This window comes from Desmodus rotundus, chromosome 8, assembly GCF_022682495.2.
Source record: "Desmodus rotundus isolate HL8 chromosome 8, HLdesRot8A.1, whole genome shotgun sequence".
In the NCBI taxonomy this organism is placed as follows: Eukaryota; Metazoa; Chordata; class Mammalia; order Chiroptera; family Phyllostomidae; genus Desmodus; species Desmodus rotundus.
The window spans coordinates 9,242,489-9,257,772 of record NC_071394.1 but is presented as its reverse complement, the minus strand read 5'-3'; positions in this window follow the sequence as shown (position 1 = coordinate 9,257,772).

Below are 15,284 nucleotides of genomic sequence, written 5' to 3'. Positions count from 1 at the left end.
TGAGCTCTGCCTGTTCATCTGTCCCTTCAGCCCTCGGCAGCCACAGGCCCTTTCATTTCCTTCATAGTTTTCCCTTTCTCGGAATGTCACACGGTTGGAATGACACAGGACCTTCCAAACCGGCTTCTTTCACTTAGTGAAATGCATTTAAGGTCTCTCTGTGTCTTTTCATGGCTTAATAGCTCATTTCACTTTTAGTGCTCGATAGTATTTCATTTTCTGGATGTACAGCTGCACAATTTCAATTCTTTTTTGTCCCATCAATTACTTTTGATATTTGGAATGCAGGCTTAGCTACGGGGCGGGGGGTGGGAGGGAGAGTCCCAGGAGCCCAGAAAGCAGACTTCGTGTATCATGTAATTTCTCTGGTCCTCAATTTTCTCGTTGGTTAAATGCCTATGATAATAGTCACCTCATCCTGCTTTTGTGGAGAATAAATGAGTTGACATAGTAGCATCTAGAAGACTGTTAGGCACCTGATAGGCACCAACAGGCATTTCTACCTTCTCCTGAGCTTGAATAACACAACAGTAATTTTTTCCAGATTCTGCTTGAGGTTGGTGCCTAGGAGCTTCACTTACACCTGCATGATGATTTTCTGGGGCAAAGAAAGATCTGCCTGTTCCCTAGACTAGACCCTCTTAGTATTTGCCAGGCGAACGTTCTGGGGCCCACGTTCTTGGGAAGCAGCATTTGTGTTGCGCAATATCTCATATTTAGATTGAATTACACTTTCTTCGTAACTGCATTGGGAGCTTTTATCCAGAGACTCTTGCACGTTCGTGTCTCCCGAGGGGCCAAGCTTCTGGAGAGCCCACACCACATCTTCCTGGGCTTTCTGTTCCTGGCAGCCAGTCCGCCGCACATCAGATGCCCAGTAAACACTGGCTGGACACAGAGAGAAATCAAATGATTAAAGTCTCAAGAGTGTTAATGTAAGAATCCTAAAAATACCTTCTCTTCCTCCATCCTCTAACATAAGGTTTCTCCACTGCCTGGCTGTTGGCCTTTCGGGTGGGATCATTCTTTGCTGCAGTGACCTGCTTTGTGCCTTGTAGGGTGTTGAGCAGCGTCTCCGGCCTCTAACTGCTGGATGCCAATAGCATCCCCCCTCCCTCCTCGTCTAAGTTGTGACAATCAAAAATGTCTCTAGACACTGCCAAAGGTCCCCTGGGGAACAAAGCTGCCCCTAGTTGAATATTACTGTTCTAAGGTAACTTGGTGGCTACCTCACCCACCACGAGTTCCCTGTGAAGTGTTTATCCTCTCCCCCAAATGCCTTCCTTCCTTTTCTTACATCGTAGTCTCCCAAGACACCCAGTGACTCCGGCTGGAAACTCAGAGAGATCGATAACTTCTCTCTGCCTTTGTTTCCCCCACATCAAATACATGGTTCAGTCTGGAAGGTGCTGTATTTTGGTCGCCTGATATATAGTACAGGCCGCCCAGCTACATCTGAATTCCGGAGAGGCAACAGATCATGTTTTGGCACACGTGTGCCTTGAAGGCTGCACGGGACATAAATCTGACCATTCTTCTCGACGCCTAAATTGCCTCCCCAGTCTGCCCAGCTCTTTCTGTTCCTGAGGACACTGTTCTAAGGCAGGCCTTAGTCACCCTTCTCTTCAATGGTTGTAATGGTCTCTATCCATCAGCAAGGTTTTGGCTTTAAGTAGTATAACACTGAGACCCCACCGGCTTCACTGATAAAGGGCAGTATTTTCTCTATGATAAGGGATCCAGCGTGGCTGCAGACGCAGTACAGGCAGGGCTGCCGTTCAGCTTCTGCACGTTCTCTTGGTTCTGTACCCCTTATTGGTCTGCTGTGCCCGCTGGCTGCTTGCACGAAGGCTGTGGCCAATCTAGACGTCACAGGAAGACACAGAAACACCCAGAGGCAAGAAAAGGGCAGATCCTCTCTTCCTGGGGTTCCTGCAGCAGATTTCCATATGTCTGCGCAGGTCGGAGTCCCTACACCTGCCCAGGCAGAGACCAGTTTCTGGCAGGACCCCCAGCATTATTCTGGTGGGCCAGGGTCCAGTCCCTGAGGCCGGGGCCACCCTCCTCTGAAGTACAGGCCTTCGGGGAGGCATGAGGAAGCCAGAATAAGACTGAAGTTCTAGTTTGAGAGGCACCGGGTGAGAAGACGGGGCCTGGGTGTGAAACCAACTGTGTGTTACAGCCTCCTAATTAGATCCTCTACTTACCATTTCTATTTTTTTTTTTCACGCAAATTTTACTTTGCTGCCGTTCATCCAAAGAACATTTGTTGAGTATTTACTCTGTGCCAGATACTGGCAGATACATTTTCCTAAGACACACATCTGAACATATTCTCTTTCAGTCTGAGAGTTTCAATGGTTCCCCCTTGCCCACTTAGTTAAATATTCACTTTGTACATCATCACTCAAGGTCCTAACTTTGTGTTCTTGTTGACTCACACTTGTCTCAACTCACACTTAGTGTCTTCTCAAAATGCCTTAATGCTTTTCCGACTTCACCTTCCCATTTATCGCATTTCCTCTGCCTTCAGCACCTCCACCCACCAGTCCCATCTCCACGTCTCAAAATTCTAATTCCCCTTTCAAAGGGAAAAGTGCCACCTGCTCCATAGCAACCAGCCAGATTTTCACAGCAACGACACTGACTCCTTTTTATCCCGTCGGCTGTAGCACTAGGCGTTCTACACGTTGTGTCTTCCACACTAAGAGCATGGAAAGTGAGCATAATCATCTCCATCTTCTAGGAAACAGTCTTGCTCTGTTGTAGAAACTACCGGGATGATGTATCGCCCTCTCCCCCCCTCTACGGCCGGGCTAGTGACCGCGCGGATCCTGCAAATCTTGCTCACCATTCCACTGGCGGCAGCCGGCAGATGCCTGGCGAGTTGTCTACAGTCTAGAAGTAATGATTGAGCATGCGATGGAAGGACAGGGTGGTGAGAAATGACATCTCCTCCACTACCCAAGGCTGGTGCCCACATATCTATCAGAATTTACTGTGAGTCAGACACCAGACTAATTGCTGTACGTGCATCATCTCAATAAAACACCGCACAGCCTCATGAGCCACCTGCTAATGGTGGTTCCCCTTCAATAAGGGAACACACTGGACCTCACACAGACAAAGTGTCTCGCCCAGTGTTGCACTGTACTTTCCTGGAACAAATTAAAAGTCTTACAAGAATTTAGGTAAAGGCGATGGTAACGGCCTGGAGAGGTCAGTGGAGCCTTATTGCAGGAGGAGGAAACCAGTCCGGGCTTTGAAGGATGTTGAAAACTGGGGCGCCGGGGAGCCGCAGGCAGGCAGCGTCCGCCAGGGCGGGGCGGAGAGTCGGGATTCATCTCACGGTTCGCAGCTGCAAGCGCTCAAACCCTCACCGCAGTGTCACCGTAATACATTTTAAAAGCTCCCTTTCAAGGTAAGCAGAGCAAAGATGTATTAGATTCAATTCCTTCCCATAAGATCATCAGCAAATAAGGCAGGCGGCTGGAATGACAAATTAGGACAGCAGCTATCTGGCAAGAGTTGCTCGTAAAGGACGATTCCCTTCTGGGTTACAGTGTTAATGAAAAGTGAAGGTCTTGCGCCATCTAGTGGCTGTATTGGACGCCCCTCTATGTCAGTCAGCGTTCTGGTGTACTGTTGCTGACGTCGCCTGACACCAAAGACTCTAGTTTACCGAAGGATCAGGGCAAATATTTGCGCTTCAGGATTCTCAAGGACCAAAGTGTGTTTGAGAACACAGAGAAATGAATTAAGACTTTCAGGCAATATCGTGACTCACTGCTCCAATCACAGGGAAAGTGTTCGGTAGATTTTACAAGAAACGTACCGGAAACTTTAGCGATCTTGAATTCTGGAAAGGGAAAGTGTCCAAGTGTTAGAAACAGAAAGATCTCAAGGCCAAAGTTGCCAGCGGACGCTCAGGTCTGAACCTCTCAGGTTATGGGAACAATTCGCTCTCACTTGTCATTTCTGGGCCAGTGTTCACTCACCGAGCCATATCCTCGTTGGGGTTTGTATTCTGCTGCTTCTGCGTGCCTGGTCGCTCTTCATTGAATTTATCCGGGTGGCACTGTTTAATAAAATTATAACATTCTGGAGGTTTCAGGTGTACAGTTCTCTCACACATCATGTGTATGTTGTATTGTGTTCACCACCCCACCCTGGTTGTTTCTGATTTATGTCAAACACTGGGAATTTGACCTTTGTATTTTTATAAATATCCTTGAGCTTTGTCCTAGGAGCCAGTTAAGTTACCTAGAAATAGCTTGATCCTTTTGAGTTTTGCTTTTAAGCTTCGTTAGGTGATGATAAAGTGGTATTTAATTTAGGGCAGGGGTTACTTTTCATACTATCTTATAAGCCAAGTATAATTTTTACATTTTTAAATTGTAAAATAAATAAGAATGTGCAACAGAGACTGAATGTGCCCTATAACATCTAAAATATTTATTACTAAGTCGTGTATAGAAGTTTGCTAGTGTTAATTTCTCCCTAGAACTGAGGCAAGATGCTTGTTAATATTCTCACTGCCCCATCTTTTATGAGATTTTTCACTCTGGTTCTTGATGACTCTTACGTCTGCTTGGGTGTGTCACATGTCACATCCATTGTCCTGTCATTAGCCAAAGCAGATCACATGGCCACGTTTGACAACAAGATGGAGATGTGAGCTCCCTCATAAGGAAGCACTTTCCCTCGTGCCACTGCATGCCAACAGGTGGGATCTGGAATCATTTCTTACTGGAAGAAAGACTGCGTGTGTAATTGTGAATCACATCTGCCGTGCACACCTAGATTAAATAAGCTACAGGGATTCTGTTGATGCAATATTAACTCTGAGCCTTTATAGGTGATTACAGAGTTTCCTGTAATGCCAACACGTTCCCAAGAAGAATTTTCATTTCCATTTTGTGTTTATATTCCAGTGACTATTGTAATAATTTTACATCAGCTTATTTGCAAACATTAACGACAGTCCTGAATTTAATGTTTATTAGGAGACTTCAGAGCCCATGTTTCCATTTTCACAGTTCTGAGGAGAAGAGGTGGAGACGAGAAACGAAGAAACACACGAATATATTTGGGTGTCCGTGGCCTTGCCAGTACCACGTAGAACCTATACATTCGTTCCTCCTCTTTATTTTCCCTGTGACTGTGCCTGGGAGGTGTAGTAACCCTGCTGGTTGGACAAGGAGTTTGAGTTTCACGAGAACTAAATTGGTGGTGGTTCAAGCTGACTGGGAATGGTGAGGCGGGGATCAGAGCTCAGGTTGGTCTGACCCCAAACCTGACCCCTTATTTGCCATGATGTAATGCTCCCCAAGTAGGCAGAGAGGGAAATAAAATCTGCAGCCATGCATAGCCAGCAGCCTGCACCCCCGACAGTTCCTCCCTACTCATTCATGCATGGTGGCCATTCAGAACATGGGATCACTTTTGCTGAGAAAAAGCCTAAGACTCCTGGCTCACAGTGACTCGTAATTCTCCGAAGAGGAATCCAAATCTGATACTTACACTTCCTGATTTACTAGGACTGAACACAATCTTCTGGTCAAAGCAGGACCCTGGTGATGGTGCCTTCATGAACACCAACTGCACTGCAAAAATTAAAATACTTGGTATCCTTAAGTATCTGAGATCCTCCAAAGAAATAATTGCTTGAGATTGTTTTACATTGATCTAGTCAAAGGGCAGTTTCTCTCGATGTAAAAGAATTAAACATAAAGCACAATCATCCTTTGTGTGTTTGTCCACAGTTTATTCATCACTGCCCCATCGATGGATGCTTGGGTTGTTTCCAATTACTTGCTATTATGAATAATGCTTCCTCTGTATCAGCTTTTAATACAAAATGAAATGCATAGAACAACCACAAAACTTCAATTGAATATGGAAATAATTATTTATTGTTTGTGTCTCTTAAAGCCCAGCTATGGGTCTGGCACACTGTTACTTCCACCACATGCCATCATTCAAAGCAAGCCTCATGGTCAAGCCCAAGGTCAAAGGTGGAAAATTGCTGCACTCATGGCTGAGCCATGCTGAGGTTTGGGATGTAAGGAAGGAGGAAGAGTTAGCACCAGTAACACAATCTACTGAAGTCTTGTAAAATTTTGTCAATGCATTTTGAAAGACACGAGCTCTGTACATAAAGTATCCAGCCATGTAATATGAAAAATAGAGACATTTATTGAAGAAGATACAAGATACAAGAAACATTGTACATAGGACAATGATACCTCAGTCCCCTTCAAAGTAGGCACCTTGGGACCTCACACAGTTCTCCCAATTGCCATCAGCTGCCACATCCTATTTTCCTGAATCTCATTGATGGTCTGAAATCTCTTCCCTTTCAAAGGTGATTTTAGTTTGGGGAGAAGCCAGAAGTCACAGGGCACCAAATCTGGGCTATAGGGGGTCTGAGTCACCTGGGTTACTTCATGTTTTGCCAAAAATTCTGCAGGAGACGTGGTGCATGAGTGAGCATGTTGTGATGAAGCTGCCAATTACCAGTTGCCCATAGCCATGACCTGAATCATTCAAATAATTTCTGCAGAGGAATGTTCAAGTTTAATGCAAAATCTGATTCAGATTCATTGTTCTACTTGCTCAGTCACTTTGAATGCAACGGCCACACAGTACACACACTCAATGGCGTCTACTGCCCCCACTTTTATAAATTTAGGATTTATCCTATTGTAAGCAATGAATTGAATTTTAACTTTTTAATAGAGCTATTCAGTTATCTCAATACCACTAGTTTGAGATGCTGCTTCTTATTAAATTAAAAGTCATATGCAGTTGGATCTAGTTATGGATTTCCTATTCTGTCCCCTTCATGTGTCTGTCTATGAGAACTCCTGAACCAGCGTTTAATAATGCTTTGTATCGTGCTTAGTACTGGGCGGGTTGGCCTGTCCAAGGCTTACAATGCTTATTTATGGTGTTCAGATGCGCGTTACTTATTTATTATTGTTGTGTAAAAATTTAAATGAACGTAGTGAACCGAAACAGTACTCATCAATCTCCTCAGAGTTTCAGGCACAGCGTCGCTGGCTGGGCCTTCTGCTCCTGGTGTCAGGAAGCCAGCCTGCAGGTGTCAGCTGGGCTCCATTCGCACCTGGAGTGATGGCTGTCCCGATGTTACCTACCTTTGAATCACTGGAATGAATCCTCACTGGTCACGATGTAGGTTTGTTAATGTGCTTGTGGATTTCACTTGCCAATATTTTATTTAACATACTTGCATCGACATTTAAAATTGAAGTTTGTTTCTAGATTTCTTTATTCAGTATAATGTTTATCAAATGCGTGGATCAATATTATTTTACTTCATTAAACCAATTTTTGTTTTTGCTTGTTCTTTTAAATAGCATTGAGTTTATCTGAAATTTAGAAATAATTCCCCTGTGAAATAATCTGGGCCTAGTGTTTCTTTTTGGAGGAGCTTTAAACTATTTTATTTATTTCTCATGAATATAAATGTGTTTAGCCTATCTTTACTAGGGTCCATGTCAGTGTGTTATCTAAAAAAATTACTGATTCCACTTATATTTTGTGTTTTGCATTTTCTCTGTTTTTTTTCCAGTTTAGTTAGTGATTTATCTACATTTTTATTTATTTTTATTTTTTGGTTTATTTTTTATTTTTAAGAGTTCATTTTTATTATATTTTCTCTATCACCATTTATCTCCCCCATATTCTCTACTACTTCTACCCCCATCCCTGCAATTAGTTTTACTTTTTTCTCTTTTTCAACTCAGCATAGTCCAGTTTAATCTTTTTTCTCTTTTTCAACCCATTATAGTCCAATTTAATCCTTATTAAACATTTCCTTCTGATTTTTGTTATTTTTCTAACTTTTGAAGCTGGACATTTATATTATTTTCATTTTTGCCTTCAACTGATATAGTTATTTAGCATTATAACATGTCCTCTGGTAACTATTTTAACTGTATCTCATAGAGATAGATGTATGTGGTCATTACCATTATTTTAATGGAACTTGAACATCTTATCTTCCCCTTTGAAGTAAAACTTAATAGCATGCTTTTTAAAATTCTAGGTATAAGAATCTTTTTTGTTTTGTTGTTACTAACTTAGAGTTTTATTGCATTAGTGTCAGAGAATTATCTTATTTCTATTTTAATTCTTCAGGATTAATAGAGGTTTTATTTGGGACATAAAGTGTGTTTAATTTTCATAACTATTCTATGTATACTTGTAAAAAAGGCATATACTCTAACAGATCAAAGTACAAAAGTAGAATATATATTTTTACTCTCTCTACATTCTACTTTATATATATATATTTAAAAGATTTCATTTATTTATTTTTAGAGAGAGGAAGGGAGAAAAAGGAGAGAAACATCAATGTGTGGTTGCCTCTGGCACGCCCCCTACTGGAGACCTGGTCTGCAACCCAGGCCTGTGCCCTGATTGGGAATTGAACCAGCGACTCTTTGGCTTGCAGACTGATACTCAACCGCTGAGCCACACCAGCCAGGGCTATCTGTATTTTTATATCTATTTTACATATACCTTTACAGACTTCTGTATCGATTAGGTCATTATCTTTGCTTGGAGGCCCTAAGACGAGGACGCGTGCTGTGCAGCCGGTCTGTTTGCAGTGTCATCCCTGGGGGCAGGAGTGGGGACTGGAAGAAGTGAGCGAGGAGGACTGGAACAGTGATGAGGGCGTCAACGGCGAGACTGAGGCTCGGCGCTCACCTGGTGTCCCCAGGTTTCGCGAAGCCACTCACAGTTGTCTGTGCCGGGTGGCGTGGTGAAGTGATTTTCTCCAACGCTGAGTGTTACCATAGAGGCTTCCGTTTCCCTATGTTTGGGGGCCGTATACCAGTGCTTGCTGAGTGGGGGCCGTACACCGGCTCCTGCTGGTGTCTAGATGGAGGCTATCTGCAGCAGAAAGAGAAAGAGGAGCGGAGACACATGAGCGAGGAAGGCTCCGTCAGCAGGTGTCAAGTCCAACCCCACCAGGTGGCAGAAATCGCGGGGAGAGGGGGGAGGCCCCGAGCTTTGCTTTGGGGCACCGGCAACATGCGATGCAGCTGTTTCGGTCCTCGGCGGACGCCCGGGGTTCCTGGTTGGGGTCATCTCTCTCGCACTGAGTTGTGTCCATTCACGTCTTTCCTTATTGGTCTGCGTGTTTTCTCTTTGGTCTCCTCCCAACAACGGTTTCTGAAAAGTGTTGCTATGGCATTCGGTGAACAAATACCGCCACCTATAATCGCCTTGTTGGATGTTGTTACCTTTAGCATCGTAAACTGGTAGCACTTTGAGGTCTCAATTCAATCGTTTATCATAGAAGGTGTGACCCCTGCTTCCTCTCCTTTGTGTTTATTAATTTTTGTCCAGTGTTTGTGTTTTAGTATCTATCTATCTCAGACTATTTTTTAGAGAAGTTTGAGATCTACAGCAAAATTGAGTGGGGAGTACAGATTCCCCAAACATCCTCTGCCTACACACACACACTCACACACACAGACTCCCCAGTTGTCACACCCCACACCACAGCAGTACATACATATGTTAAAATCCGTGAACCTGAATTAACACATCATTATCACCCAAAGTCCACAGCTTACATCAGGGTTCGCTCCTGGTATTGTACATTCTCTGGGTTTTGACAAATACATAATGATATATATCTGTCATTATTTGATCTACACAATAGTTCCACTGCCCTCAAATTCGTCTGTGCCCTGGGACTTAGCCCTCCCTCCCCCCTAAGTTCTGACAACCACTGATTCTGCTTCAGGTTGGCTTTTTTCACTTGGCAACATGAATTTAAGGTCCCTGAGTATCTTTTCACGGCTTGACAGCTCAGTTCCTTTCAGCACCGAGTGCTAGTTCAGTGTCCGGATGCACTATCCTTTTGTCTTTAACCTTCCTGACCCTGTTTGTACCCAGCATGATATGGTGTTTTATAAAACACATGTGTGCGCACACTCACCCTCCGCCCCATCTCTCACGTCCAAGCAGGGAGGGGTCTGTCCCTCTGTTCTTGACTTCTATCTGACTCCACGGTAGTGGATTTAATCTGGCTGGCAACACTATGAAATTCGTCTGCTTTCTGAAACGCCTTCCCTGTATTGTGTTTCCCAGAAAGCACATTCCATCCTTGTCAACTAAATCTAAGGGGATTTCTTCCAACCAACGGAGATGTGAGCCCCTTTCTCGTCCTCCCCCCGCCATCAGAGCTGAAATACCCCGACTCTCCCCTCGTAAAATAACCCAAAGGCAGCCCCGTCTTTCCTCACGTTTGCTGTGCAACGTATCCTATTTCTTGCATTGTTGCCTGTAAGGCTAGATAACTTTTGGCTTACACTAGAATATCCAACTTTTGCACAATTACCGGTTAAATTTAGTCACGGCCATTTGACTCGCTAACTGTTGAGTAGGTCATGTTTGTGGCATCTGGAAACAATAAAGATGGTGGGAGAGGAAGGAGAATTAAGTTTTCTAGAAAAGAGCTGGCAGACAAGAGAGCCTTAGCTTGTTTGAGAGGGAATGATAGTTTGGGTCTGAATGGAAATGGACGATGCATACTTGCCCTTTCCTTGAGAGAAAAACTTGTGTTGGGAGACCCAACATCTACTCTTGGGCAGAACTTTATTGTTCAGAGGAACCCGTTCAAGTAGTCAAACGTACAAAGGATCTTCAATATGCCGTCATCACAGTTGAATGGCGGGTCTTATTACTGTTAACTACATGATTTCCACGTCCCGTCAATGGAGTATGGAATTTACAGAGTGGGCTTTAAAATAAAAGGCCGTTAATACGAGAACCAGTGTTATCCATGTGCGTGTGTTTGTGCTGAGTGATGCAGAAATGTAAGAAAATGTTACTGCATCCAAACCATTATCCGTCCAATTCAGCTCTTGTCAAACGATGGAGCACACCGAAGTTTGAGAAATAAAAACACTCTGAGTTTTATGACTCCCTTGATGGGATGGCTACACTATGTATCGTTTCCTTTACTACTGTCGAGAAATGCACACATATGTCTTAACCAGTAATGCGATTTACGTGAGAGTCTCATTTCCAATGGTGATAAGGGGGGAAGAAATGATTTTAACTTGCAACAAGGAGGGGTTTTCCTTTTATGTCTAGGACACAACCTTCAGATCAGATGAGGCTGGTCGCACGCAAGTGTAAGAACACACTGCAGAATGGACTTGCTCTGCGTCATGCCTGGCAGGGGCCAGAAAACAATTCATCAGAGAACAGCTTTGCCCACACTTCCTATTTCACTCTAATTGAATCCCGGGTATCTGGGAACGTGGGTCTCTACCTAACCTACACTCTTAGACGTCTTTCCATTCACCAGACAGTGGACAAGTCTTTCAAGGTATATATGGAGGTGTTTCTTCCAAACTTGCGTAGAACTTCTCGTTGTTTACCACCCCTCTTGGCAAATTCCACAAAATGCTTTCTCCACTGTCGCTCTCGTGCATAATTCCTTGCTTTGTCCAAAAACTTGCGTACCACCGACTGGCTGTGTGTGCTTGGCTGACAATTGAACCGTTTTCCCTCCCATCCCGCGTGTGTAATGGGAACATCTGCCTTCCTGTTGTAGGTGTCGTGCTGGATGCTTTGCATACATCGACCCATCTCACCGCCACGGTTACTGTAGGATGAAGGTGCGAGCAAACCTCGTTTTAGTGTGCTTTGTGGATATCGCATTTTTACAAATTGAAGGATTGTAGCAACCCAATGTTAAGCCAGTTGGTGCCATTTTTCCAAGAGGCTCTAATGATGGTTAGCATTTTTAAGCAATACAGTATTCTTTAATTAATGTTTGTATATAATGCTGTTGCATACTTAAGAGACTGCAGTATAGTGTAAACATAACTTTCATCTGCACTGGGAAACCAAAACGTTGGGGTGATTTGCTTTCTTGCAATATGTGCTACATCGCAGGAGTCTGGAAACAAACCTCCTTTCCAAAGGAGAAAGTGGTTGCAGAGAGGTTAAGCAAGATGCGGTCTGAACCCAGATGGTCTTCCGTCTTTGCTCTGAACTGCTCTTCTGAACCACGATGGGAAACCACCATGCAGAGTGCCTGAGAGACAGAAGGCATCCAATGCACATGTGCAGCTCCAAAAATAATAGCCGAAAAAGTATGACTGAGTTGATAGAAAAGAAATTTGCACACTGAAGCACAGGTTTTCTTAAAACGTTATGTTTCCCGCACATCGGAACCTTGGACTTCATTTCACACTCCCGACTCCGAAATGAAGACACTGGGCACACGGATACTCACGGCCATCCTCCGGCACACGGTTTGAACACCGAAGCTTGAAAGTTGCCAGCATGCTCACAGGATCCTGAGCTGGGACTGAAAATAACTGGGACATGAACACATCTGGGGCGTATCATATTCCTACCTGGGACAGCTCTCTGTAGTTTACAACTTGCTTTTATGTGCGCACTCAAAATCGTTTTCGAACATGTGCGTGCCTATTCAAAGTAATTTAATAGCATCGTCCCAGGGAAACAGCTTACAGCCAGCATTTTCGTGCAGCGGTGGCAATCAGCAGAATGGGTTATGGGGCAAAGGCAGTTAGTCAAGGATGTTGGATCTGCAGCCATCCCTTCTGCTGAGCTACAGGCTGTTGGAGGTCATGGTCAGTCTCTCTTGCTCCCTGTGTACCCTGTATTAAGAGCAATATGTTATGTCTATATACAGCTTATACTTGATGAATATCTGTGTAATTGAGGAAAAGAATTTCACACGCTGGGGAAATAGTTCTTCAATCAAAACGCAAGCGCACTGTTGTGCTTTTCCTGCCTAAAGCCAGGGAGGTCTATAAAATGCTTCTCACCGGGGCGAACATTTTTATAGTGACTTTCACAGGCTGAAGGAATTTGTCAGATCAAGTTCCCACTGGAACTCGCTGGTGTCTTTTGAAGTTTCTGGATTGGCTCAGGTTTTACATTGCCAAATTAATACCAATTAAAGACAAAAAATGCGTAATTACAAGAAGAGATTCCAAGAACTCCCTGTACATAGCATGTCAGCTCTGAGATAAGAAAAAGGAAGAGCTGATATGAACCTGGATGTGATGGTGCCAAATGAGGCACAAAAAAAAAAAAAAAAAAAAAAGAGAAGAGAGGGCATTCAGTCACTGGCTTTCAAGGGAAGTAGGGGCCGTAGTAAATTGGTGAGGAGGGTTGGTAATTAGCACCACAGCTGTGCTTTAGGGAGTTCTAAAGTTGTGTGGACTGTAATTTGCTGTAAATATGGGCATAGGTCAGATGTGTGCAGGAGCACGGTTATTTACGTGACTTTAACCAGAGAACTGGCGTCTGCTACTCAGCTTCTCCTTAGCCAAGCTCACGGAGAGAACTGTGGCAGGGGAACCCATCAGCCCCGAAAGTTTAATCATCCAGGCGACCTTGATAATGCCAAAGCTAGAAACTAACCAGGTAAATCATTTCTTTCAAACAATGGTATCTTTTCCACTGTTTTGAAACCATTTGATCTTCATTAGTATCCTATTTTAGAGATGAGAGACAAGTTAATAACTTGCTTAAGGGCATAGCTATGAAAGAAATAAGCATAGTATTCAAAAACCGGGTGCCCTAACATGGCAGGAGGTTCTTCGGACCACAGCGCAATTCCCATTCACAAGCCAAATGACTTTGCTGAGTGAGGCTTTTCAACTGGCTGCCACTTCTTTAAACGAATAGATCAAGTCTAACCTTCAGTGACTGGGAATCCTTTCCCATGTGCCTGCTCTCAGCAGCAATTGCCAGCAGAGGGCGCCAGAGCCCTTTGCAAGCTGATTTTTCTCAGTCCCGGTCTGGGCTTTCAAATTCCTTAGTCTGCAGGAATCAAATTATTGCTTGGGGGTTGGTGGGAGGTGTTGCGGAGATATCTGACGCCCTCTTTCACTTTCTTAAGTAGGGGGAAAAAAAAAAAACCTCTTTTCATTAAATTGTAAGAGATATGCCGTTACAGCATTACTTGTTAATCAAAACAGGCTCCTCAAATCCACATGCAATTAAAACTGAGATTTCAGACCTTTATCTCCTTCCTCCCGGGGCGTGTAGCCTCCTCTGGGAACTCCTGCTGGGAATGTGGCTTTGAAAACACTAATACGTGTAGCAGGCCCTTGGGAGACACCAGGGGCAGGGTGCTGGGTGGTGGGTGGGGGGAAGCCGACCTGTCCATTGAAATGCGGGAGGCAGAAAGATAAGAGATGCAGTGGCATTCTGGGGTGACAGCACTCTGCGCAGGGCTCGCCCCAGAGACGACCAGCAGAATCATTCTCTCCAGTGCTTTTGCACCGAAGAATTCCCTACACGGATTCACACGTCAAATTCATGTAGAGGTTTTTTTGTTTTGTTTTGTTTTGTTTTGTTTTGAGGCGGTGGTTAGTATAAAAGAGGGGGACTATAGAGGATGCACTTATGTCAGAAACCTCAGAAAACATCCTTCACGGGACTACTGGAGGCTTTTCTCTGACGGCGACGTTGCCAGTGAAGCAAATTTGTGGCGCGATTCCCCTTGCCGCGTCTCCGACCACCTTGCCTGCCGTGTCTGGCTCTACGGAGTATTCCTGAGAGGGGCTGTGCAGGGAATGAAAACGTCAAGGTCTTCCATCTTCGCTGGTTTGGATGTTTTTCTTAGCATTAGACCCCACGGGGAGAAGGCTTTGGCATCAGTGCGGTCTCTTTGCTCTGCTCACCACCTGGTTAGCAGAAATTCGACATTGACCACATTGCTCTCACACCGCTTTCAATGGTAGGTTGTCACGGAGACTGTGGGAGCAGCAAAGAATGTCATTTGCCCCAGCTAGGGGGACACATCAGGGCCTCTGGAAGTGTCACCCGACTTGAGGCTTGCAGGGTGAGTGGGATCTAGCCAGGTGAGGTGGGGAGACCAGGCTCTCCGAGCACGTTGCTGGCTATTCCGGGAAGATAACGCCATGGAACCTGATCACCGTCCGTGATTCTGCTGTGACTCTAAGAAAGGATTAAATCAGCTCGTCCGCAACATTAAGTAAGAGCGATGGAAGGCTTCGGTCAGAGGGCACTTGTTTATTTCAGATCAAGAACTGGGTGTCAGGTCAAGTCTAGGAAGCCTTTTCTATTGTGCTGAAACCCTCGTGGGGGCAGGAGATTGGATCCCATCTGAAAACCCAAACGACAATATGCATTTCAACTACACGTTTGTGAAATCTGATATGTAGGGACAGTGGGGAGAAGAAGAGCATTGGCCTCAATTCAGTAGCCTTATCGGGGAC